We start from the raw sequence: 24,558 nt of genomic DNA on the forward strand, positions 1-24,558 counted from the left end.
AGTACTGAACCTCTGTTCCCTTTATCCCTGTCTTCATCCACATCTCTGTTGATCCTTTTCCTTCTGCTAGAGAATTGAATTTAGCAGATGTAAGTCGAATAAATCCAAGAACTAGAGCAGACAGTTGTTGAAGACAAATGCAAGTTCTGAGTATTGTTTTTAAGATGGGCAAGTTGTATTCTCAAAGGCAAGTTCAGGGTGGTCATAAGAGTCATGGGTGCAAGCTAACTTCTTTCCAGAAAAGGAATCCAGGCCTCTCAGCTCCTGAATCTTACGTCCTAGATTCTCTATTAATATTTTACTATCAACTACGACCTTAGACTGTTCTGTAGAGGGCTGTGTGTCTTTCACAATAGTCTGCTTAAAGATGAGCATCTCCTCTTCTACGATTCCAGTAACTGATTTAACTCTTGATCACCTTATTTTACTCCTCTCCAGTGCTTGACAACTGCTGATTTGAATAACACCTCTGGGCCCTGTTAACATCATACTCTATGTCTACCGTGTAGAAAGTAAATTATAGTAGTCCAGGTGCAATAGGATCATGGCTTAGACTAAGGGAAAAGCTGTGGAAAGGGAGAAATATGGATAGATTTGAGAAATCCTTACCTGAGGATACTTCCAGGACTTGAGGATGGATTAGCTAGCAGGTGTTGAGGGAGGAGATGTTATAGCTGACTCTTAGGTTTCTGACTTTCCAAACACAATGGAAAGTGGAACTATTCACTGATGCATGGCATCTTGGAAGAGGACCTGGCTGGGGGAAGAAGGTTATAAGGAAAAATTGCATTTAAAATGCATTTGACTCCTAACTCTGGGAAACAAAGAAAGGGTTGCAAAAGGGGAGGTGGGTGGGGGGATGAGGTAACTCAGTGATGGGCACTAAGGAGGGCACTTGATGGGATGAGCACTGAACATTATACTATATGTTGGCAAATTGAATGTAAATAAAATATTTTTTAAAAAATAAAATGCTTTTGAAAAAATCGAATATCAAATAGACAAAGGAAGAGCTGTGTTTCTTTGGTCAGAGGAGAGATTTGCCTTGGAAGTATACATTTTTGGAGTAATCAACATATACATACAAAATGGATCTTTGGATGCCTTCCAAGGAAGTCTCTAAAAAAAAGTGTAGAATGAGAAGAGATGCCCCCATGACTGAGTCCCAAAGTGCTCCATCATTTTCAAGTCAAGTTGTGGAGGAGGGGCCAACCAAAGGACTCTGAGTGGGCTGGGAGGTAAACCAGGAGAATATGTGGTCACTCTCAGTCTCTTATATTCTGAATTGTTTTCTTGAATGAAAAGAATTGCAATTATGACTAGTGCCCTAGGGCTTTCTCAGATGAGCAGGGTAAGCATATTCATGCTTTCCATTCCATGTACCATGGGAGAATCAAGTTGAGAATTGTTGCTTTGAGTCATGGTATCTTTCCATTTACAGTAGCCGGATAAATATGAAGATCTTTAAAAAAGATCTCTTTTAACTACAGCCTGGAAAATTTAAGAATGCTAAGACAAAACTGTTTTTGCAAGCTAAAAAGGAGTGATTTTGGAGAATGAATTGGTGGTGGGAGGAACTAGGGGATTTGAAGGGATGGACTCTACAGTATTCTAATGATATTGGTGAAATGCTTGAAAAATAAACTGTTTTTCAACAACTGAGTCCCGTAATTCCTGGGAATATTCTAGCCCACAGAACAAAAACATTCTGCAGTTTAATCTCAACCATAACTGGGCCAATATATGTCATGGCAGAGTCTGCAGGTAACAGCTTGTAGGGAGGACAGAGCTATCGAGCCAACAGCAGTAGTGAGGGTGGAGGCAGTGAAGTGGCTTTTATAGTTCACACTTAGTGGGAAGTAATGGCCAATATCATAAAAAATGCTGCGAATGCATTTCTTTTGTGGTTTTGGCTGCTAATCAGCTGGGGCAGCCAATGGTCTTTGATACATAGTCACTCTGACCTCTGTGGTAGCCAAGACTAGAGAGACTGAAATGAAGGCCAAAGTGGTGCCAGAGATGGAAGTTCTGTTTTGTATCCAAGAAGGGAGGGTGGCATGTGGGGTGGAGGGGAGAAGGGAGACAGATTGGTTTCCCGATGCATGGCCAAGAAATAGCTCCCGTCTGACTTGAGTATCATCTACAGAAATTGTCTAGGATAATGTCCGGCTCCCACCGAATGCTTAATAAATGTTTGTTGGAGCTGATCTTCTCTTTAACTACTTCTCTCACAGGGAATAACTGCAAGTGACTGATGATTCTGATCAGTATCTGGCATACTGATACCAGATCGTTAAATGAAACAAGCAACAACCTGAGAAGCAGTGAAATATTAACACTTAAGCCCAGTATTCTGCATTATGTTGTGTGTTTGTGGTTTATCTTATACCAGTAACCTGGTTTCTCACAAGTCTGACAATTCTTCAATACTTCCTAGTAGGCAATTGAGTAGGAATGTTCTGCAAGTATAGGAATATTGACCTGGTGATGCTAAGCAGCTGTTTATCTTTACTGAGACAAGGACAAGAGAAAATGGATTTCAATTGTATAAATTAAACACCTCCTGTGACATCAGATAAAACTTACCTATATAGATTATGTGAAACTGACACAATACAGCCAGATTAAACTTTCAAAAGCATAGCTCTGATCTAATCATTCTCTACTCTGAAAGCTTTAATGGGTCTCCATTGGCTGGAGAATAAAATTAATCCCTTAATCTGGCTCTGTTATTTGTTCTGCCTTTCCAGGTTATATCCCGCTCTTCCTCTTAACAAACCCTAAAACTTGATCTAAACTATTCTTTCCGTGTTCCCTTGATTTTCCTCATGCTGTGCTTTCTAATGTACATGGCCTTTTTTCACATTCAAGTCCATTCCCATCCTATTCATCCTTTATGTTGAACTAGGTTTAAATGTTACCTTTTTTAGTAAATTATGGTTGATCCCTTCAGAATAATCATATTCTCCTTTCTCCAGAAACTTTAAAGAGTTCTTATGGTGCTAACACAGGCCAACCATTTCTTTCTTGCAATTCTCCAATCCCCAAAGCTATGAAAATAGAAAACGTATCATAATTCACTAAAGAATCAAACTGACCTGAATTTATTTGGTAGTAAAATCATACTTGAAGTAATGCGAGACTCTTTCTAATCTTTATTTATCTCACCTTCGTGTTAATAGTTGATTATTTCAGTTTAGAAATATAGATGTGTTTGCTAATGGGCTACTGCCCCAAATCCCACTCAGTGTGCTACTTAATATGTAATATATGGATCTTATTACTGTTCTAAGTCTGAAAATTTATGAATTATGAAATAATCTGTTTCTAAGTTTTTTAGATAGGGATTGTAAACTTCATTATAGTTATGTACAATTGTCATTTTTTGCCACCCAATATCTCAACAATCATTTAGTTCTGAGAGAATTGGCCACTGTGTGAGTCTTGGGAGCAATTAGTGTTCCATCTCCATCATGGATTTTGAAGTGGCCGGGTACTTCTACCTCTTCCTCCCTGGTGCCTAGTCATGGAGACGTAACCTAAACTTCCAACAAAGCCTAGGCTATGCTTCCTCCTGGGACTTTGAATTCAGAGGAACTGATGCAAGGAAACAGGAAACTTTGGAGATTATTAATTGAGGTGGTAGAGTCAAGTGGCCAGCGGCAGTGGTACTAGCACCAGCTATTCCTGGGGGGTGACATTGGCTGTATTTCTTGCTTCCTGGTTACCTTTGGTGCTTGACTGTTTCTCGACCTACTTTGCCAGACTCCCTGTTGGTCCTGTGAACTAGCCAATGTTTGCTCTTTTTTTTTTTAAGATTTTATTTATTTATTTGAGAGAATGAGTGGAAGGTGGAAGGGCAGAAGGAGGGAGAAGGAGAAGCAGACTCCTTGCTGAGCAAGGAGCCCAATGTGGGGCTCAATCCCAAGATCCCAGGATCATGACCTGAACTGAGGGCAGCTGCTTAACTGACTGAGCCACCCAGGCACCCCTCCAGTGTTCTTTCAAGAAACATTTCCCTTAAATTAGCCAGAGTTAGTCTCTATTATTTGTGTCCAAAAACCTTAACTTATTATAGACTATATTATCCTTCCATCTTTGCCTGACTTAGTCCATTTACGCTTCTATAAACAAGGTCCATAGACTGGGTAGATTATAAACACAACAGAAATGTATTTCTCATAGTACTGGAGATCGCAAGTTAGACATCAGGATATGACATCAGGAGTTAGTTTCTGATAAGGACTATCTTTCAGGTTGTAGACTGCTGACTTCTTGCTGTATTGTTTCACAGTGGAAAGAGCTGGCTAGCTCTCTGGCCTCTCCTTTTAAGGGCAGTAATCCTATTAATGAGGGCTCCATGCTCATGACCTAATTGCCTCCGAAAGGCCCCACCTTCTAATACCATCACATTGGGATTAAGGTTTCAACAGAAGAATTTTTTTAAAAAAGATTTTATTTATTTATTCATGAGAAACACACAGAGAGAGGCAGAGACACAGGCAGGGAGCCTGATGCAGGACTCGATCCCAGGACCCCAGGATCACAGCCTGAGCCACCCAGTTGCTCTCAACAGAAGAATTTTGAGGGGACATAAGCATTATTGGTCCATAACACCACCCTTATGTAGATTTGAAGGTCTTTAAAAATAAGAATCACAGGTTTTTCATCTTTGTATATTCAAAGTCCCTAGTAATAACAGATATTTGATTACTTTTATGTATGGTAGTGACAAGATCATACCGGTATTTTAGAAAGATCACTCTCTTTGATGTATGAAAAATGAAGTAGAAGAGGAAAGGTAGGAGTATTCCAGTACTAGAATACCAGAAAGGTCAGGATTTGGTGATTGATTGATCATGGTAGATAATTGATAGAGAGGAAGAAAGATGACTCCCAAATATCTGGCTTCAGTCATTGTTTGGATGGTGGTGCCATTTAAAGAGCTAGGAACATAGGAACAGTAGGCGTTTGGGGTATGTTGAAGGAGATAATTGGGTCAGTTGGAATTGGGTTGAGTTTCAGGACCATTAACAAGGTCCTGTTGACAATGGGTGATGGGTCTAAAGCTCATTCAGAGTCAGATTAGGTATCATCACAATATCTATAAGCAACTGAAAGTGGCTGAGTATGGACTTGACCATCTTCATCTTCTTGGCTTGCTCTTGGCCCTTGAGTCTTTTCCTTTTCAGGAGGGATATTTTAAAGCACAAAGAAATCAGGACTGAAGAAAGGCATCCTTGTTTATGATTCCACTTCTGTTGCTCGTTAAATTTGTAATCTTAGAAAAGTCACTTTTGCCCTCTGGGCCTTGGCTGCTACATCTTTACAAGGGAGCTGCTACCTGGCCCAGACACCTCCCACGATAGCTGTGGGAATCAAGTGAGAACTTGACATAAAATCGCTTGGATAACATAAAAGTGCTTGTGGGAGACTCTAGTGCTCTTGCACTTTCCATATGCTCCCCTACAGATCCCAGGGTCTTTTGAGTTCTGTTGGGATCATGTGAATACTCTGGCTAATGAGCTGTGAGGAGGTGTGACACGTGTCACTGCTAAGTCAAAGCATTAAGAGTTCGTGTGCCATCTCCAAGCTCTCTGTTCCTCTTCTTTAGTAACCATGGGGACGATATGTTGAGATGGTGTTATTGTAAAAGAGAAGGAGCATCAACCTCTGAGTCATCAAATGGAGGAAAGAAAACCCCATCTCCCTCATGACCCTCAACTGACTTCTTGTGAGTGAGAAATGTTTGTGTCTTAAGTCTGTGATTTGGGGGCTATATATTATGAAAACATATCTCAGCCTCTCCCGGTTCACATGGTGTTGCAAGCATAAGGCATTGTTACTTGAGATTTTCTGTGGAAGATAACTTGGGGTGAGGGAGAACTTGGAACCTGAGGGATTGACTAGGAAGCTGTGGCAGTAATCCAAGGATGAGGGACAGCTATTTGAAAATGGACATAGAGGAGGGAAATAATATGAATGAAAATGGTCTTTTTTAAAGAAAATGGATAGATAGAATCTGTGACTAATTGGAATGAGAGCTACATCAGTAGAAATTACCAAAAATGTTTCAAATTTTTGAGCCTGAATAGTTTAAGAGAATACAAATAATATTAACATGGACAAAGTTATTTGGAATGAAACAGAATTTGATTGGAGAAAGTAGTGGTGGAAAAGGAAGTTCACTTAAATGGCTATAATTTGTTTGGGTGAAAAGAGCTCAGAATCCAAGAAAATGTCTAGTATCCAGGCAGAGCTATTAGCACTGGGACTGAAGTGAAAACATCAAACTGGAAGCATAAATGACATGCGAAGCCATAGAATGATACATTGGTTACTACTCCTAAACATGGGAGGATGGGATGGAGGATGAGAAGTCCATGAGAGAAACTGGTAAAAACTACCAGGGATGTTCATTCATTCATTCATTCATTAAACAAACATTTACTAAGCACAAATTATGTGTCATGTATTTACTCACACATATTTATTACTCCACAGACTGGTCATTGTGATTTGGGTTAATTTTATTATCTCAGTAGTTCCAAGATTGAAGGCAGCACAATAGTAAAATTGGCACACATATTTGAGAAGTTGTTTTGCAGACATTCTATTAAGAGCTTTCCTAATAAAAAGGCAACAAATACAATGAGGTAGCCTGCTGAGACTATAGCTATGACTTTAATGTCATTATATTAATGCAGCAGTAAGAGTCAGCATGCCACTTATAAACTTAGTGATTGTGAACATCACATAATAGTCTGGACAATATTAGACATTTTCAACACCTTCCTCTTTCATCAACAGAGAGGGAAAACCATTTTAGTTGCATAAGAAAAGTTACAAAACCTAGATGTAGAAGATTGTTTTATCTCAAATTCCATTAAATACCTTACGGATACATAAGATCTTTTAAAGAAAAACAGACATGTTAGCTAAATGTAATTTGACATTAAAGTATATGTAAGCAGAGAACTGAGAAACATATTTTAAATTAAATAATCTCCAAACCTCCTTTTACGAACAGGAAAGTAAAGTAAAGCCTTTACCACCCATAAAATAGGAGGGTGGACTATTTGATCACTAAAGAAATTCTTGTTCTGACTTTCTATAAATATGGAGCCAAGCCTAGAATCGTGGGATATCTTGAAGTTACAAAACATTGCTGCTAGTTTGTAAGCACTCCCACACAGCTTCTAGTGATAGCCACTTTTAAAAGACCATTCAATATTTTAATTATCATGACCACAAATCTGAGGCACTTTTTCGCTAAGAAATGAGGTCATTTGAGAAATGAACAAGATGATTCCGTAGGGGACACACAGCTTACTTTCAGCAGAATGGTGACAAGAATAGAGAACAGAAGAGTGTAGAGGGTGTCAACAGAAATAAAGAGGAAAGAATGGGTTTTCATAAACCAGGTTATCACCATAGCCCCAAAGATTTTGGGAGGAGAACCCTGGACTAGCAAATGACCATGCTTAGCGGTCAGTTGAGATAGAGTCTTTGGAAAATTTTTCTGTATTGCATAATTTGTTTACACTACCCTCCTGATCCAATTGCAATATTTATTAAGTAACAAGTCCTTTTGTTGCTGGTTTTCAAAACTCCAGGCAATATGCAGCCTCCATATTACATAAAGATGCGATTCCTGGAGTGCCCTTGGGAGTGCTTCTCCAGTAGTGCATGTGGAAATACACTGGTTCTTTCACTTTTCTGCCCAGTGGCTGCATCACAATGCAACTACCCAGGGTTGAGTGGAATATTGAAGCCCTCCATAAGCTTCGACTTGCTTTGTACAATTTTTAACTGATCAAGTCAGCTGGCCATGGATCACATAAGGGTTGTTCGTCTGAAAGATGAAATCTGTTCTAGGAAACCTGCTGGATGTCAGATATTTTCAGAATATTGAAGGACCACTCTATAGATAAGGATTCAGGCAAGACATTTGCCAGATTGAACTCACTTAGCCATAAATGTGTTTGTGATGAGAACAATAGGATACTTTTGCTCTTTACCTTTGACTAAAGCTTAGCTACTTTATTTAATAGGGCTTTATTGATTTTATGGTTATTTTTGAAACAGTATGTGTTTCATATCAGTATTTAATTTATTTCCACAAAATGCCAAGTTTACCTTGAGAAGAAATTTTATCGTGTTTGAATGTTAGCTAAAATAGTCCAAACCAAATATCCCTGTACTAAGAAAATAACCCCATGATGGAGGGGAAGCTTTGCTCTTCAGCCAGTAAATCCTGCTTCCTAAGCTATAGTGTGCATAAGGCTTTCCCACACATCTCCTGTTGCTACGGAAACCTCTTTCAGTGTCTGGGCTCTAAACAGCTGACTCATTTCAAAGTCTGGCTCTCAAACTCTCAGCTCACAGCTTAGAGAGACGAATGGAAACAAAGAAAAACACAGAAACAATGAAATATCAATATATACCATTTCATTAAAAAGTTAATAAATTCTATGCCTTGACATATGGTGAAATGGTAAGGCCATGCAGATCGTTGGTCACTACAGAGTGCAGTAAAGGTACCATGGAAACACAGCAGAGGCCAAGGTCACTAAAAAGAGATTTCTGTCCTTTGGACTTAGTGACACAGAAGAAAACCAAAGCTTAATGAGAGATTCTCAGTAATTCCCTCATATCAAAATGGCCTAACCAGATGCAGAGGTAAGCACAAGCAAAGAGCATGAGCAGCAAAGTAGTTAGCTTGAGATGGGAGTGTAGGGAGAGAAGGAGGGGGTAGAGGTATCTTAGAAAGACCAAAGTGGTCTTGGGAAGTGTCCAAACAAAGCTCGAAAGCCTGTCTTCTGGGCATGTTCCAAAGGGGCCTTCCTGAGGTAGTGTCTTTGGTCCTATTAAGTCAACATATTCAGTGAATACACAGAAGTGTGTTTGGAATCTCAGGCCAAGGGAGTAAATGTCCCAGAACTCTCATCCCTGTCAACTGGTCCAGAAGTTCTGGTCAGATTTTCTATATTTTTTACATCTACAACTAATAATAGTCATATGTAGTAATGGCACTTTGAATCTGAACTCCTGAAAAAGTGATTTACTTTTATATATTGAGGATCAACTCTAGTTCACTAGTGAGAAAATTCCTTTTGAAGACCTAGGATGGTAGAGATTAGGAAAAAAATGCTGCCATGTGTATATGCTTTCACATTTTAACGTGGGAAGTTATATATGTAATAATATGTAAATTACATATAAAATTATATATATAATCTTTTCTATTTTATGTATATTTAGAAGAATTGTTTAGCTTTTGTGAGATTATATTGTCTGTTATCTTGCTCTGAAAGTACTGGTCATAGCATAGCTCAAATGAGCATCAGTTATTTAAGCACCAGTTATCAGTTTGTTCTATTTACCAGTGCAAATTATTTGTGATTTTATTTTATTTTATTTTTTGAGAGAGAGAGGGAGGGGGTAGAGGAGCAGAGGGAGAAAGAGAATCTTAAGCAGATACCATGCCCAGCGTGGAACTCAACGTGGGGCTTGATCTCACAACCCAGACAGAGATCATGACTTGAACCAAAATCAAGAGTTGGACACTTAGCTGACTGAGCCACCCAGGGACCCATATTTGTGATGGTGGGAAAATGCAAGTCAATAATACATGCCATCAAAATAATATCTTGGTGAAAAGATGCAGAAAGAATCATTAACCAGTGCATATCAAGTCTGAAAAATATCCCAAGCACTGCTCCTAAACAGGCAGAGTGTGAATGGCAGTAAGCAAGGCTTGTACTTTAATAAAAGTTATAACTCTAGAGAAGTCATTTTGTGTGTGTTCAGACGGTAGTGCAGGATAATTGGCATGTCCAGTTTATTGTGGTACTTTCTACTCAATTCATTCAGTGCATTGCAGTTAAATTAATGGGTTCTGCTGATGATCCTTGAAAGGCTAACTAGCCTGGTAAATCAGGGGAATACTGTTGAACCAATATGTCTGGAATTCAGCAAAAAATACTGTATTAGGCTGAATAATGGCCCATCAAATATGTTTGCATTCAGAACCTTGGTATCTGTGAATATGTTAATTTACACGACAAAAAGGACTTTGCAGGTGTAATTAAATTAAGGAACTGAGATGGGGAGATAACATGAAATACCCAGGTGGGCCCAGTGTAATCAGTCTTATAACAGGAAGCAGAATTAGAGTCAGAGACAGAGGGGTTGTGATAACAGAGGCAGAGTTGGACTGATGCTTTGGAGATTATTGAAAGAGCTAGGAGGCAAGGAATGTCGGCATTCTCCAAAACCTGAAAAGGGCAGGGAGACATATTCTCACCTGGAGTCTCCAAAGGAAATGCGGCCCTGCTAATGCTTTGATTTTAACCAAGTCAAGCTGACTTCAGTCTTCTGACCTTCAGAATTGTGAGATAAATTCATGTTGTTTTGAGCTGTTAGGTTTGTGGCAGTTCGTTACAGCAGCAATAGTAACTGATACAGATGCTCATTAAATTCAGCTAAGAATTTCACCATAGCCTTAGAAACAAGAAAGAGAAACATGGACTAGGTGATAGGATAGGTAACTGGCATCACACCTGGAGGAAATGTACACAGTATGAATGGAGCAATGTTAATTTGGGTAGAGAATGCTAGCTGGCTTTGTGCTTGGCTTTGGCCATTTCATCAGTTTCTCTGAAGACACAGAAGGCAGATGGCTTGGATGGATCTCAAGGGAATTATGCTGAATGAAAACAACTCATCTCAAAAGGTTACGTGCTGTATGATTGCATTAGATAGCTTTCATTTTTTGTATTGAGGTGAAATTTACATAACATAAAATTAACCATTTTAAGTGTACATTTCAGTGGCATTTAGGGCATCCATAATGTTGTTCAACCACCACCTGTGTCAAGTTCAAATCATTTTCATCACCTCACAAGGAAACTGTGTACCAGTTAAGTGGTCACTTCCCACTAAACCCCCTCCCAGCCCCTGGCAAAACCAGTTTGCTTTTTGTCTCTATAGATTTACCAAGTCTGCATATTTCATATACATGGAATTATGCAACATATATGATCTTTTGCGTCCGGTTTCTTTCACTCAGCATATTTTCAAGGTTTATCCACATTGTAGCATGTATCAATACTTCATTCTTTTTTATGGCTTAGTAATATCCTATTGTGTGGATATGCTTCATTTGTTTATCCCCTCACCCAATGATGGGCATTTCTGATATTTCCACATTCCAGTTATTGTGAATAGTGCTGCTAAGAACATTTGTGTACGTGTTTTTGTTTGAATGTTTTCAAATCTCTTGGGTTTATTTGTTCTCAGAAGTGGAATTGCTGGGTCATGGTAATTCTGTGTTTAACTTGAGGAACCACCAAAATGTTTTCCACAGTAACTGCACCATTTTGCATTCCCACCAACATTTCACTGCCCTTGCCAACACTTGTTATTTGGTATTATTTTTTTTATTATAGACATCCCAGTGGGTGTGATGTGATATGTCCTTGTGGGTTTTATTTGCATTTCCCTAATGACTAATGATGTTGAGCATCTTTTCAAGTGCTTGTCATTTGGATATCTTTTAGGATAAATGGCCATTCAAGTCCTTTATCCATTTTTTTTATGTATTATTTTTTTTTCCTTTATCCATTTTTTAATTGGGTTGTTTGGGGCTTTTTGTTTTTGTTGTTGAGTTGTATGAGTTTTTCTATGTTTTGGACGTGAGATCCTATTCAGATATGTAGTTTTCATAGAATTTCTCCTATCCTGTAGGTTCTCTTTTCCCTGTCATGGTAACATCCTTTGCACACACATTTTTAAATTTTGATGAAGTCCAATTTACCTATTTTTTCTTTTGTTGCTTGTGTTTTTGATGAATCTAGGGTTGTGAAGTTTTACACTTATGTTTTCTTCTAAGAATTATACTTTTAGCTCTTTCATTTAGAATATTGATCCATTTTGTGTTAATTTTTGTATGTGGTATGAGATAGAGGTCCAAATTTATGTTTTTGCATATGAATATACAATTGTCTAAACACCATTAGTTGAAGAGACTATTCTTTTTTAAAAAAATTATTTATTTGAAAGAGAGAGAGAGAGATAGCACAAGCTGAGGAAGAAGTAGAGGGAGAGGGAGAAGCGGACTCCCCACTGAGCAGGGAGCCCAATGTAGGACTTGATCCCAGGACCCGAGCTGAAGGCAGATGCTTAACCGACTGAGCCACCTAAGCACCCCTGAAGAGGCTATTCTTAACCCCATTGATTTGTCTTGGCACTCTTGTTGAAAGTTAGTTGGCTGTAGATGCTTGGATTTGTTTCTGGACTATTTTATTTATTTATTATTTATTTCTATTCCATTGGTCCATGTATCTATCCATATGCGATGCTACACTGTTTTGATCATGGTTGATTTGTAGTAAGTTTAAAATTGGAAAGTGTAAATTTCAACTTTGTTTTTTTTCCAAGATTATATTGACTATTTGGGACTCCTGGCAATATTGGATCAATTTTTGTATCAGCTTTTTCATATCTGCAAAAAAGGATGTTGAATTTCAGTGGGGTCACATTAAATCTGTAGATTGATTTTGGTAGTGTTTGAATATTATCTTTTTTAAAAAAAGATTTTATTTATTTATTTATTTATTTATTTATTTATTTGAGGCAGAGACTGTGAGAGAGGCAGAGACATAGGCAGAGGGAGAAGCAGGCTCCATGCAGGAAGCCCAACGTGGGACTTGATCCTGGAACTCCAGGATCACTCTCTGAGCCTAAGGCAGATGCTCAACTGCTGAGCCACCCAGGCTTCCCAAATACTATCTTTTTTAAAAAAGATTTTATCTATTTATTTTAGAGAGAGATAGAGAACATGAGCCGAAGGAAGGCAGAGGGAGAGAGACAGAATCCCAAGGAGACTCTGAGCTGAGCGTGGAGCCCAACATGGGGCCCAATCTCAGGACCCCGAGATCACGACTGGAGCTAAAATCAACAGCTGGATGCCCAACTGACTGAGCCACCCAGGTACCCCTGAATATTGTCTTAGCAATATTATGTCTTCCAATCCATAAACATGGAATTTATTTACATTTAGTTAGGTCCTCTTTCATTTCTTTCAGCAATATTTTATAGGTTTCAGTGCATGAACTTTTACCTCCTTGGTTAAATTTACATATAAGTATTTTATTCTTTTGGATGGTATTATAAATGGAATTTTCTCAATTTACTTTTCAAATTGGTCATTGCTGGTATATAGAATGACAACTGAATTTTGTATGTTGATCTCCTATTTTGCACTTTTGCTGAATTTCTTTTAATAGCTTTAATATTTTGTGTGTGTGTCTGTGTATTCTTTAGGATTTTCCATGTAAAAGATACTATCTACAAACATGGATTGATTTACTTTTACCTGTAGATTTTTAAAAAGATTTTATTTATTTATTTATTTATTTATTTATTTATTTATTTATTTATTTATTTATTTATTTATGAGAGATACACAGAGAGAGGCAGAGACATAGGCAGAGGGAGAAGTAGACTAGACTTCCCACAGGGAGTCTGAGGCAGGACTCCATCCCAGGCCCCCAGGATCACGACCTGAGCCATGCGGAAGTTAGGTTCACTTCATAATCAGATTAATATATTATATATTTTTAAAGGATTTTTATTTACGTATTCATGAGAGACACACAGAGAGAGAGAGTTAGAGACACAGGCAGAAGAAGAAGCAGGCTCCTTGAGGGGAACCTGATGTGGGACTCAATCCCGGAACTCCAGGACCATGCCCTGAACCGAAGGCACATGCTCAACCATTGAGCCACCCAGGCAGCCCTTATGCTCAGATTAATTGAAAATATAAATAATATTAAGATCAAAACCAGTACAGATCTTCATAATGTATCCTTGCCCTCCATCCCCACTATTAATAGTAAAGCATTCTTCTTGATGCATTAGCAAAAAACAAACATTATTAGGAAAGTGATTTATTTTATCCTTACGGTATTCTCTGAAGTCACAAAGCTTTAAAAAGTAATGTTTAAAGTACTCCTAGTTCCCTAAAATAAAAATGAAGCACAAAGTAGAGTCAAACAAAGCTATAAAATACTGTGGAGGAGTCAGAAGAAAAAATACTTTTAAAAAATGATCTGAGAAAAAAAAATAAAATAAAAAATAAAAAAATAAAAAATGATCTGAGTAGACATTTTTCCAAAGAAGACATACAGATGACCAACAAGTACCTGAAAAGATGCTTAACATCACTACTCACGAGAGAAGTACAAACTAAAACCCCAATGAGCTATAACCTCACTCCTGTTAGAGTGGCTAGAATAAAAAAGATGACATAACAAGTGCTAGTGAGGATGTGAAGTACAGGGAACTTTTGTGCACTGTAGGTCAGAATGTAAATTTGTGCAGCCACTATGGAAAACAGAAATGACCTAAGTGTCCTTTGGGTGAATGAATGAAAAAATATGGTGTACACACACACACACACACACACACACACACACCCCACTGGAATATTATTCAGCCATAGAAAGAATAAAATCGGGCAGCCCGGGTGGCTCAGCAGGTCAGTGCCACCTTCAGCCCAGTGCGTGATCCTGGAGACCCGGGATTGAGTCCCACGTCAGGCTCCCTGAGTGGAGCCTGCTTCTCCCTCTTCCTGTGTCTCTGCCTTTCTCTCTCTCTCTCTCTCTCTCTCTCTCTCTCTCTCTCTCTCTCTCTCTTTCTCTGTCTCTCATGAATAAATAAATAAAATCTTTTTAAAAAAAGAAAGAATAAAATCTTCTATTTAAAACAACATGGGTTCAGACAGTCTGGCCTAACTTTAAGCTTCTTGGGTGGACATGTAATTCAGACCTGATCAATCAGCATATCCCATCTCCTTCACCATAGTGATTGGTTCTGGAATGGTTGTTTGATTCAAATTGGTCCAGTGATACTCAGCTGTAAGAGTTTTACTGAACTGTGGAGGAGAAGCTCAGAAGCTATCTTTACTGAGGTTGCTTGGCTTTGTAGTATAAAAGCTCTAACCAACAGGGCCCACCATATCAAGTGAGCCAGAAAATGAAGCAAGTGCAGAGGAAATCAGAGCCAAATGATGGAGAGACTTGAGTCCTGATGACAATGTTTGTGCCCCTGGATCCAACCTTGCCTGAAGCTAGTATATCCCTATGGACTTTTCAGTTATATGAGCCAATAAATACCATTTTTTGCTTTAAAAAATAAAACAACATGGGTGGACCTGTAAATCTTTATTTTTTAAAAAGATTTTATTTTTTTTTTATTTATTCATGAGAGACACACACACAGAGAGAGAGAGACAGAGACAGGGAGAAGCAGGGTCCATGTAGGGAGCCCGATGCGGGACTCTATCCCGGTCTCCAGGATCCACCTTGGGCTGCAGGTGGCACTAAACCGCTGCACCACCCGGGCTGCCCCCTGTAAATCTTCAGAAGCAAATTTAGGACCTACCACAGCTGCCCAACAATGAGATTGGTGACCTTATGTCCTCCTAGTCACTGTGAATATTTGAGTAGGGACTAAAAATTTCTGTGTCAAGGATGTCAAAGAGGGATTCCTACACAGAAGAGGAAGTTGGACTTGATAAACCCAAATTGTTTTCAACACTGAGATGCTATGGCTCAAACCTAGGAAGGTAAATTGACATATGGCAAAACAATATGTTGGTATTTAATTTCATTGCTATTCAGAGAGGGAGGGATCCATGTTACACCATTCCCTTTGAAGAACATTTTATAATGTGAACTGTGAATCAACCAGTGATATTAGAAATGGTTACTTTGACCATGATAAGAAAATAACTAGGGGTATATGTATTTTACATATATGTATGTGTAGATATATTTATATATATATGAAATTCTTAAGTGTAGACTTTGGAAATGATTGTGTCTCTGTAAATATTGAGCAACTTCTGAGTTTCACTTTCTTCAATGATGAAATGAAAGTGACCATTTACTTAGCTCATAAAATTTCTATGGAAATTGGCACATCAGGTTCTCAGTAATTCACCTATAAGCTTATTATTGATATACATACGTTAGCACCTTGATAGGTGGTGAAAGACTCCGTTTTATTGAACACACAATGTCTTTCTCCAGGTTAAAGTGCTTTTCATATGAACCTCACACTCGCATTTTACTCACATGTGATTGAATAAGCTCCTTTGCTACGTAAGACTACAACTCATGTTTCAGTGTAGAAATTTTAAACTCTATTAAAAACCAGAAATTCAATTTTATAAGTGCCTATATTGGCCCAGAGAAGTCATCTTGATTGCACCTTGTGATGAGGATAATATATACATTCTACAAAAATATTGTTAGCTTTTTCTACAAGTTGGCCTATTCCTAGCTGCAATCTCTCTCATTATACTCAGGTATATTAAATATGAGATAATTCCACAAATAAGATAAACAACTCCACCACATGGTTTGCAATAAGTACAGGGTCCTGCCATAATTGTGTATTCGCTGTATTGGATCTTTTTATGGTATATTGTTGAGCTGAGATTAAAACTACATTGAGTGGCAATTTTCTTTCAAGATTTCTAATTCTATCAACTGCAAGAATGAGTGCTCTTAATTGGTTCTCTGGCTTTTATAGTTTTAATTCTATCCTGATGATTCTCAAATCTCTACTATCAACATAGACTGCTCCCCTGATACTTTTCAGTCATTTTTATTTGGCTGGTCCAGTAGCATTACCAGCTTAACATGCCCAAAATATAATTTGTCCTCTTCCCTAAAAATCTTATCCCTTCTCCTACATTTCCCATGTCATTTTTCTAGTCACTAGGATAGGACATTTGGAGTCAGCCCTGACTCACTCTCTCTCATCGCCCCATGTAGTCAACCACTTAGACTTCTGGATTTTACTCCTGCTAGTTTATTCTATGATCTTATCTCCATTTCTCCCAACTATTGCACTGGTTTAAGCTAACATCATTTCTCCTGGACTAACCTAACATTAGTCTATAGTAATTTCCCTGTCTCTACTCTTATGGACTTGAATGCATATTCCATGTATTTTCAGAACCACTCATCTGAAAGAGACTATTACTCTTATGCTAAAAACTTTTCTGGGGGTACCAGGTCCTGGGATTGAGCCCCGCATCCAACTAGCTCCCTGCTCAGTGGGCAGTCTGCTTCTCCCTCTCCCTCTGATCCTGCCCCCTGCTTATGCTCTTGCTCTCTCTCTCAAATAAATAAATAAATAAACCTTTAAAAAATAAAATAAAATAAAAAGTCTTCAATGATCACCATTGCTCACAAAACTAAGATCCCTGACTTGGTAAACATACTTTTTCATGATCTAACATCTGCACCTTTCCAGCCCTGTCTCTCATAGTCCCTGAAGTGCACTTGACATTCCAACAACCCTGAAATATGTTTGATTCTCTACATAAAGAGCTGCCAGACATAGAAAATATAAATAGAGGACACCCAGCTAAATTTGAATTTCAAATAAACAACGAATACTTTTTTTAGTATAAGTATATCTCATGTAACACACTGTGTCTTATCTTTGCTTTAGTTCCTGCTAATCACATCTCCCTGGAATGCACTTGCCAATTTTAAGATCCAACTGAATTATTATCTCTTGTAGGGCACCCATCCTCCACAGTCTCTCCCACAAATACTGAATGAATTAGATGACTGCTGTCATCACATACTATAATTGTTGGGTTTTGTGTCTTTTCCTATCAGTGAAATTCCTTTAGAGCAGGGACCATTTGTCTCTGCCTTGCCATTGTCCAGCAGGGTGCCGCATATATAGTAGACACTTTGCAAATATTTGATGAATAAATAATTCTTTTATTATTAATATTTATGTTTTCTCTTTCTCTTTCTACCCAACATGAAGAATATTTTCACCACTCTACAAAAGAAAATTAGAAGAAAATTCTTTTTTAAAAAAAGATTTTAGTTATTTACTAGAGAGAGATGGTGAGAGAGAGCACGAGCAGGGGGTAGGGAGAGGGAGAAGCAGGCTCCCCTGAGCAGGGAGCCGGAAGCAGAGCTCCATCCCAAGACCCCAGGATCATGACCCGAGCCAAAGCCAGACACTTAACTGACTGAGCCACCCAGGTGCCCCAGATGAAAACTCTTCTTAAAACAGAGCCCCAAACTCAAAGTTGATAGGACAGTGTATTTTCCCCTAGAGATTAAGAAACTAAAATAAACTTAATGGAAACAATTTTTCTTTATCTTTTTAACATTGAGACCTGTCTTTTTTCATGAATTTTTTTAAAAAAGATTTTACTTATTTATTTGTTCATGAAAGACACACACAGAGAGAGGGAGAGGCAGAGACACAGGCAGAGGGAGAAGTAGGTTCCATGCAGGGAGCCCAACGTGGGACTCGATCCCAGGTCTCCAGGATCAGGTCCTGGGTTGAAGGAGATGCTAAAACGCTGAGCCACCTGGGCTGCCCTCATGGATTTTTAACACCTTTTTTGACCTCAAAACAATATGATGTACTGGCTAATATTATTTGATTTTGCATTTCTGTACCCACACATCTTTAAACTCATATATTTTCCATACTTCAAAGATCTGTGGGCATGGGAAACTGATATAAATCCCAGCTAACAACCCGAAAAGGAACTCACACTAACAGTTTGGTAGGTACAAGTATATTTGCCTGTTGCCTACATTTTATTTCCCTAAAAAGAAGTTTTTTACTTAGCGGTGGAAAAAGAGTGTTTGAAGATCCATTCAAAAGTGAGTCAGCTGCAAATTTGATATTCAACTCTATGCTCATGGAGAAGACAGGTAAACACATTAATCAATGAGTAAGCAAATGTTAGTCATATGGAGAATCTGAACACTGCAATGAAGTTTCTGCTACCAGCCTATCCTGTTTTCAAAGCACACTCTTTAGTGGTTCATTAAACTGCGCGGTGCTTCCTAAAAGGTTTAATATTTTGGAGTCTTACTCATAGAAGTTGCAGCAAATTTTCCTTTATACTCTCCTCAAGATATCTTACGCCTGGCTGTTGGACAAATACCTGAAAATGGAATGATCCTAGGTTTCATAGGTTGCTAAAAATATTTATAATAATGGATGGGACTTGAAAGTTGGTGTATTGGTTTGCTAGGGCTGCTGAAACAAATCACGTAGCACAAAGTAACAGAAATCAATTGTTTCACAGTTCTGGGGGCCTGAAGACTGAAATCAAGATGTCAGCATTGTTGGTTCCTTTTGAGTGTTCTGAGGGGGAGTATGTTCCATGCCTATATTCTAGCTTTTGGTGACAGCTTCGATCTTTGGTGTTCCTTGGGTTATGGGAGCGTCACTCCAATCTGTCTTCATCTTCATATAGCATCCTCCTTGTGTGTCTGTCTCTTCACATTGTTTTCCCTCTTTCTGTAAGGACTCCAATTGTATTGGGTTATGGCCCACCCCTAATGTTTGGATTAATCTATAAAGACCCTATTTCCAAATAAGGTCACATTCATATGTACTGTGGTTAGGACCTCAACATGTCTTTTGGGGAACACAAGTCAACCTGTAACAGGGAGGAATCTATCAACCCTTTGAAATTATAGACAAAATTATGAGTTTTGTGCACAAACTAGAGAATTTTCTTGGCAAAAGTTTTCATCTCCCCTACTTCCATCAGATTCTGAAAGGGATCTGTAACCCCAAAACATTAAGGGTCACACTCTGAATGGAAGCGACATTGATGGGAATGGCAAAAAGGGTGTCCTTGACAAAATTGTGGAGTATTCTTTGAAAGCTGCTATGTGACTTCAGGATGAGTGTTGTATATCCAATTCATGATTCAAGAGTGTCTCTTATGCTTACTGTCTGTGAAGAGCCAAGTAAAGGAAAGTGAAAGCCTTACTAGATTTTTTTAAGTGCAGGGCCTGGCTTCAGATGCTCTGCCCATCTCCCATTCATGGCAAGTAATTATTCCTATTTCCTCATATAGACATTCCAGAGAACATTCCAACTTCCTGCCTCTATAATATGGACATTGTCATCTTTTGCTCTATTGAAAAAATATCAGAAGCCTTTAAAACTGCAGAATCTTTGCTGAATAGAATGTAATGTTATTTTATTAACCCAGCCCAACTTAGTTTTGGTTACTTTTTAAGTCATGCATGTTGGCTGATGATTGTTCCACTTCCGTGGTATTTGTAAGTTCCAATAAATTTGTTGAGATAAGTGTTTTGATTTAAAACAGGATGAAAACTTGTGAAAATATATAGCAACCAGACTTCTAGGTATATGATTCAGAATAATTAGGCAGAGATTTATAAGATTCTGATTTCACACTAATTCGATCTCATGACAATTATGTTGTAGGTTCTGAGTACCTAAATTGCAATTATGTATAGTTTGAGATGCATATATTAAATGTAAATATCTATTCCACTAACAATGATTTTAGCCCAATTTGAGCAATTTAACTGGCTTAGCTGTAATAACGGTTAGCCAGTTATTTGTGTAGATAGTTCAAGTGTGTGCTAATTAGGTTTGCAGATGACACTAACTAGTGAATTTGCTAGTACATTTAAATTGGGATTTAAATTCAAAGTGACCTAACTACTTAGAGATATTGTCTTTCAGAAACAGAAATTTAATAGTTGTAAGTGCATGATATGGCATAGTTGAGTAGAAGGAGTTACGTGCTACCTACCTACTTCCTGCCTCCAATCCATTGTATCCTTCAGAATTGTTTTTTTTTTTAATCAAACATACCTCTGATCACTATACTTCTCAAAAATCATCAGTTGCTCCCCATTGCTCAATACATTAGGTACAAACTCCTCACTCTGGCATTTAAGGCCTCAACATTTATTTAGTTTTCTTTTTATGTCAGCAGGATTCCAAGATATTTGGAATTAAATAATGCATTTTTACTAACCTATGTTTCAAAAGAAAAATTGAAAGAAATTAGAAAATGGTTTGAACTGAATGAAAATCTAAAGCAGTGCCAAGTGCGAAGTTTATGTCATTAAATGCTTGTATTAGGAAAAAGGACTCAATCTGATTAATATCAGCTTCCACCTTAAACTATAAAAAGAAAAAGTAAATTAAATCCAGAGCAAACAGAAGGATATAAGAGCAGAAATCAATGAAATTGAAATTAAAGAAATGGTAAATAACATCAATGGGACAAAAACTGTTTCTTTGGAAAGATCAGAGAAGCTAAAATAACCAAGAATTTTTTAAAAGATTGTTATAAAGCAATAGCTTTGGACATTGTCTTGGTTTAGACAGGTTAGGCTCCTGTAACAGAATACCATAAACCTGCTAGCTTATCAACAAAAGAATTTTATTTCTCACAGCTCTGAAGGCTAGAATTGTGAGATCATGGAACCCACCTGGCTGGGTTCTGGGGAGAGCCCTCATCTTCCAGGTTCTAGACTACCAACTTCTTGATATATTAACATGGCAGAAAGATGACCAGCTAGTTCTTCAGCCTCTTATGAGGATTCAGTCCCATTCATGTGGGCTCCACCTTTGTGAACTAAGTACTTCCCATAGGCCCCACCTCCAAATACATGAATTTGGGGAAGACATAAATATTCAACCTATTGTAGACATAGTTTAAAGTACATGAAACTGTGCATATAGAGAGATTTACATAAGCTTGCAGAAAGGACAAAAATGACAGGACACTTAGGGTCATAAATGATGTATTAGCAATTTGTAATTGTTGGCCTATAGACATCAAATTATTTAGATCTACACCAAATGCATTTAAGGCGATAAGGTAATGTGGGAAAATAAGGAACAGTTTTAATTTTGCAGGAGGGAAATGCTAGCTCAGTATTACGTGATGTTGGTAAAAAAAATGGTATTGGCAGATATTTGTGCTTATTAATTTACTTGTATCTTTCTTTGGAGAATGTGAACCTATATTTTAAAAGGGAAAAAATAAAAGTATTACAAGGGGTTTCCATTGCAAATAAATAAATAATGTGTATATATTTTACTGCTTAAAATCTACAGAAACACCTTCGGATCCCAATCATCTGGTAAAATTTGGGAATTTTCAGTTTCAGAATGAGTGCCATGGTCCAAAAAATGAAGAGAAAAGGCTCACATGAGGAAAGAGGCTGTGTAGTTCTTCTAAAATAAAAGAACAAGTAGTCCAGTAATGAGAAAATCCTAAGGTACCCAAATAATCTTGGGTGATATTGATGACCATTAACGGCTTTGTTTGGGCAGTGTGTGAATGAGATCATTAAAATGGTGGAATTATCGCATGCAGAATGTGAGCTAAAAACAAAGCACAGAACATATAGAGAAGCATTACCAAAATGATGAGTCAGCACTTTTAACATGATAGTTACTTTGTGAAGGATAATTGTGTGTTAAGAAACTGTGTTGATAGTTGTGTGCTAGTCTCTGAAAGAAGGATAAACATTCTTACGAAAATGTTGCATCCATCAGGAAAATCTAAAGTGCATTTCAGGCGTAATTTGGAATTAATGCAGTAATGACTGAAGAACATATTTTTAAAATAGCATGATTTATTTATTATGAGCCTTGACAAGAGACATAAACAACACTCCTAGTAATGAATGTGGTAATTCTAATTCCTTCTCCTAAAATTACTTGTATACTATGCATCCTATAAATATTGGATCCAATCAAATCATGGAGAATATGATTTAGATGTAAATATAATTTCCCCTTTTAAAATATGTGAATACTTTTCTGGAGAGAGGGCTTTAAAAAGAAGATAGATTCTTATTAGCATTAACTTTGAAAGTGTGGGGAAAGTTGCATTACTACACATAGCTAAATGGATTGCATGTTTTTTCTTTCTAGTCAAACAAGCAGGAGGCTTGCCAGAGGTGGGTAGAATCTGGCAAGAGGTTGATCACTGTTATAAACAAACCATCTAGAGAATGAGTATTAATTTTTGGTAGTCAAAACCACATTTAAAAATACTTCTATTTTATCATGGGACCCCTGGGTAGCTCAGCGGTTTAGCTCCTGCCTTCAGCCCAGGGTGTGATCCTGGGGTTCTGGGATCGAGTCCCACATTGGGCTTCCTGTGTGGAATCTGCTTCTCCCTTTGCCTGTGTCTCTGCTTCTCTCTCTGTGTGTGTCTCTCATGAATAAATAAATAAAATCTTTAAAAAAACAAAAATACTTATATTTCATCATAATAAAGGTAATTCATGTTTTACAAATGTTGGAAATTTTTAAAACCATACGTAAGAAAATAAAAGGATGACTTAGGCTTCCACTAGCAGAGAAAAACACTGTTGGTACTTTACTGTATATTTTTTTGGTTGTAAATCAGTATGTCTATGTTTACATAAATGTCCACAGCCTTTCAATTCTGATTTTAATTTGAATAAGATTGAAATTTTGGGGGCATTAATCATGCCTAGATTATTTAGATTTTAAGTTTGGTTTATAGGTCTTTCAGCTACAATGAAGTAACAAGAACCAAACTCCTACATAGTATACCTAAAAATCCAGATGAAACATATGAAACAAGGGGTAGTGGAAGGGGAGGTGGGCGGGGTGTTGGGGTGACTGGGTGATGGGCACTGAGGGGGACACTTGGCAGGATGAGCACTGGGTGTTATGCTACATGTTGGCAAATTGAACTCCAATAAAAAAAACTTAAAAAGAAACATATGAAACAATTTTCAATTTATTGGACATCAGGTCATGAAGGACAGTGATCTCTAAGAAATGGAAACCCAATGAGGTCAGTTCTATGATACCCTAGCTTATATGTCTGGGGAGATAATGCATGCCACAGTGCACAGATGGGGAAGCCTGGATAATCTCCTTGAATTGAGATGAAGCTGGGAGGCCAGGAAGGCCTAAAATTTGCAGGACCAAATACTAAGAAGAGATTGCTACACAGAAAGAGAATTCTGGAACTCACACGAGGCTGGGACAAATTCCTGTTCCTATCAGAGTAGAAATCCTCACAGTTCGTGTGGCATACTTAAGGTTCTTGAAAGGGTTCTGCCTTTGTAGGGAAATGTAGGTGCAAAGTCAATGAAGGCCCTCCATGTTATTTGGTGCTAAGAAGCTCCCGCAGAAAGGCACTAGCTGGGACCTCTTTGCAGAAGAGAGATTGAAGCAAAGCTAGGAAGGAAGGAAGAGACAAGGATTGGGATCAGCGGGAAGAGCCTGTGAAAAATCCTAACAGAATCCTAAGGGGGAGAGTGTGGGTCACAGGGAAGGCAGCCGGTCCCATGCTGAAAATTGAGACTCAATGAGTGGGTAGGACAGCATGTGCCAGTGTGTCTAGGTCAGGGGTGGGACAGTGAGGAGTTGGGAATGAGAAATGGGGTGGTAAGGTATGCTGGAGACGCAGAAATTGGGGCTCACACATTGTTGATGATGCTGCAGAGCCAGGCAGCAAAACTAGGATTCAGTACATTGGGTGGAATGGGGTCCACACAGATACATGCCTGTGAAGGGCATGACAGTCAACGGCCCAGGAAGGGGCTTCTAGCACCAGGCATTCCCCAGATTGCTCAGAGGGAAACTAGAGTTCTGTGGTTGGGTGACAGGGCCACTGTCTCATAGGAAGAGGGAAGGGTAGTGAGTGGACAGGAC

At 38.2% G+C, this 24,558-nt stretch overlaps 1 long non-coding RNA gene across 1 annotated transcript in view; it reads left to right on the forward strand.

Annotated features, from left to right (window-relative positions):
• LOC144309103 (uncharacterized) overlaps positions 1 to 24,558 on the forward strand; it is a 107,048-nt gene that overhangs the window by 47,154 nt on the left and 35,336 nt on the right. Inside the window, exon 2 of the long non-coding RNA XR_013375220.1 lies at positions 12,830 to 12,996. This is a non-coding gene — a long non-coding RNA (uncharacterized LOC144309103). The remainder of the gene's footprint in view (positions 1 to 12,829; positions 12,997 to 24,558) is intronic.

The sequence above is a fragment of the Canis aureus genome, chromosome X (assembly GCF_053574225.1).
Source record: "Canis aureus isolate CA01 chromosome X, VMU_Caureus_v.1.0, whole genome shotgun sequence".
Taxonomy (NCBI): Eukaryota; Metazoa; Chordata; class Mammalia; order Carnivora; family Canidae; genus Canis; species Canis aureus.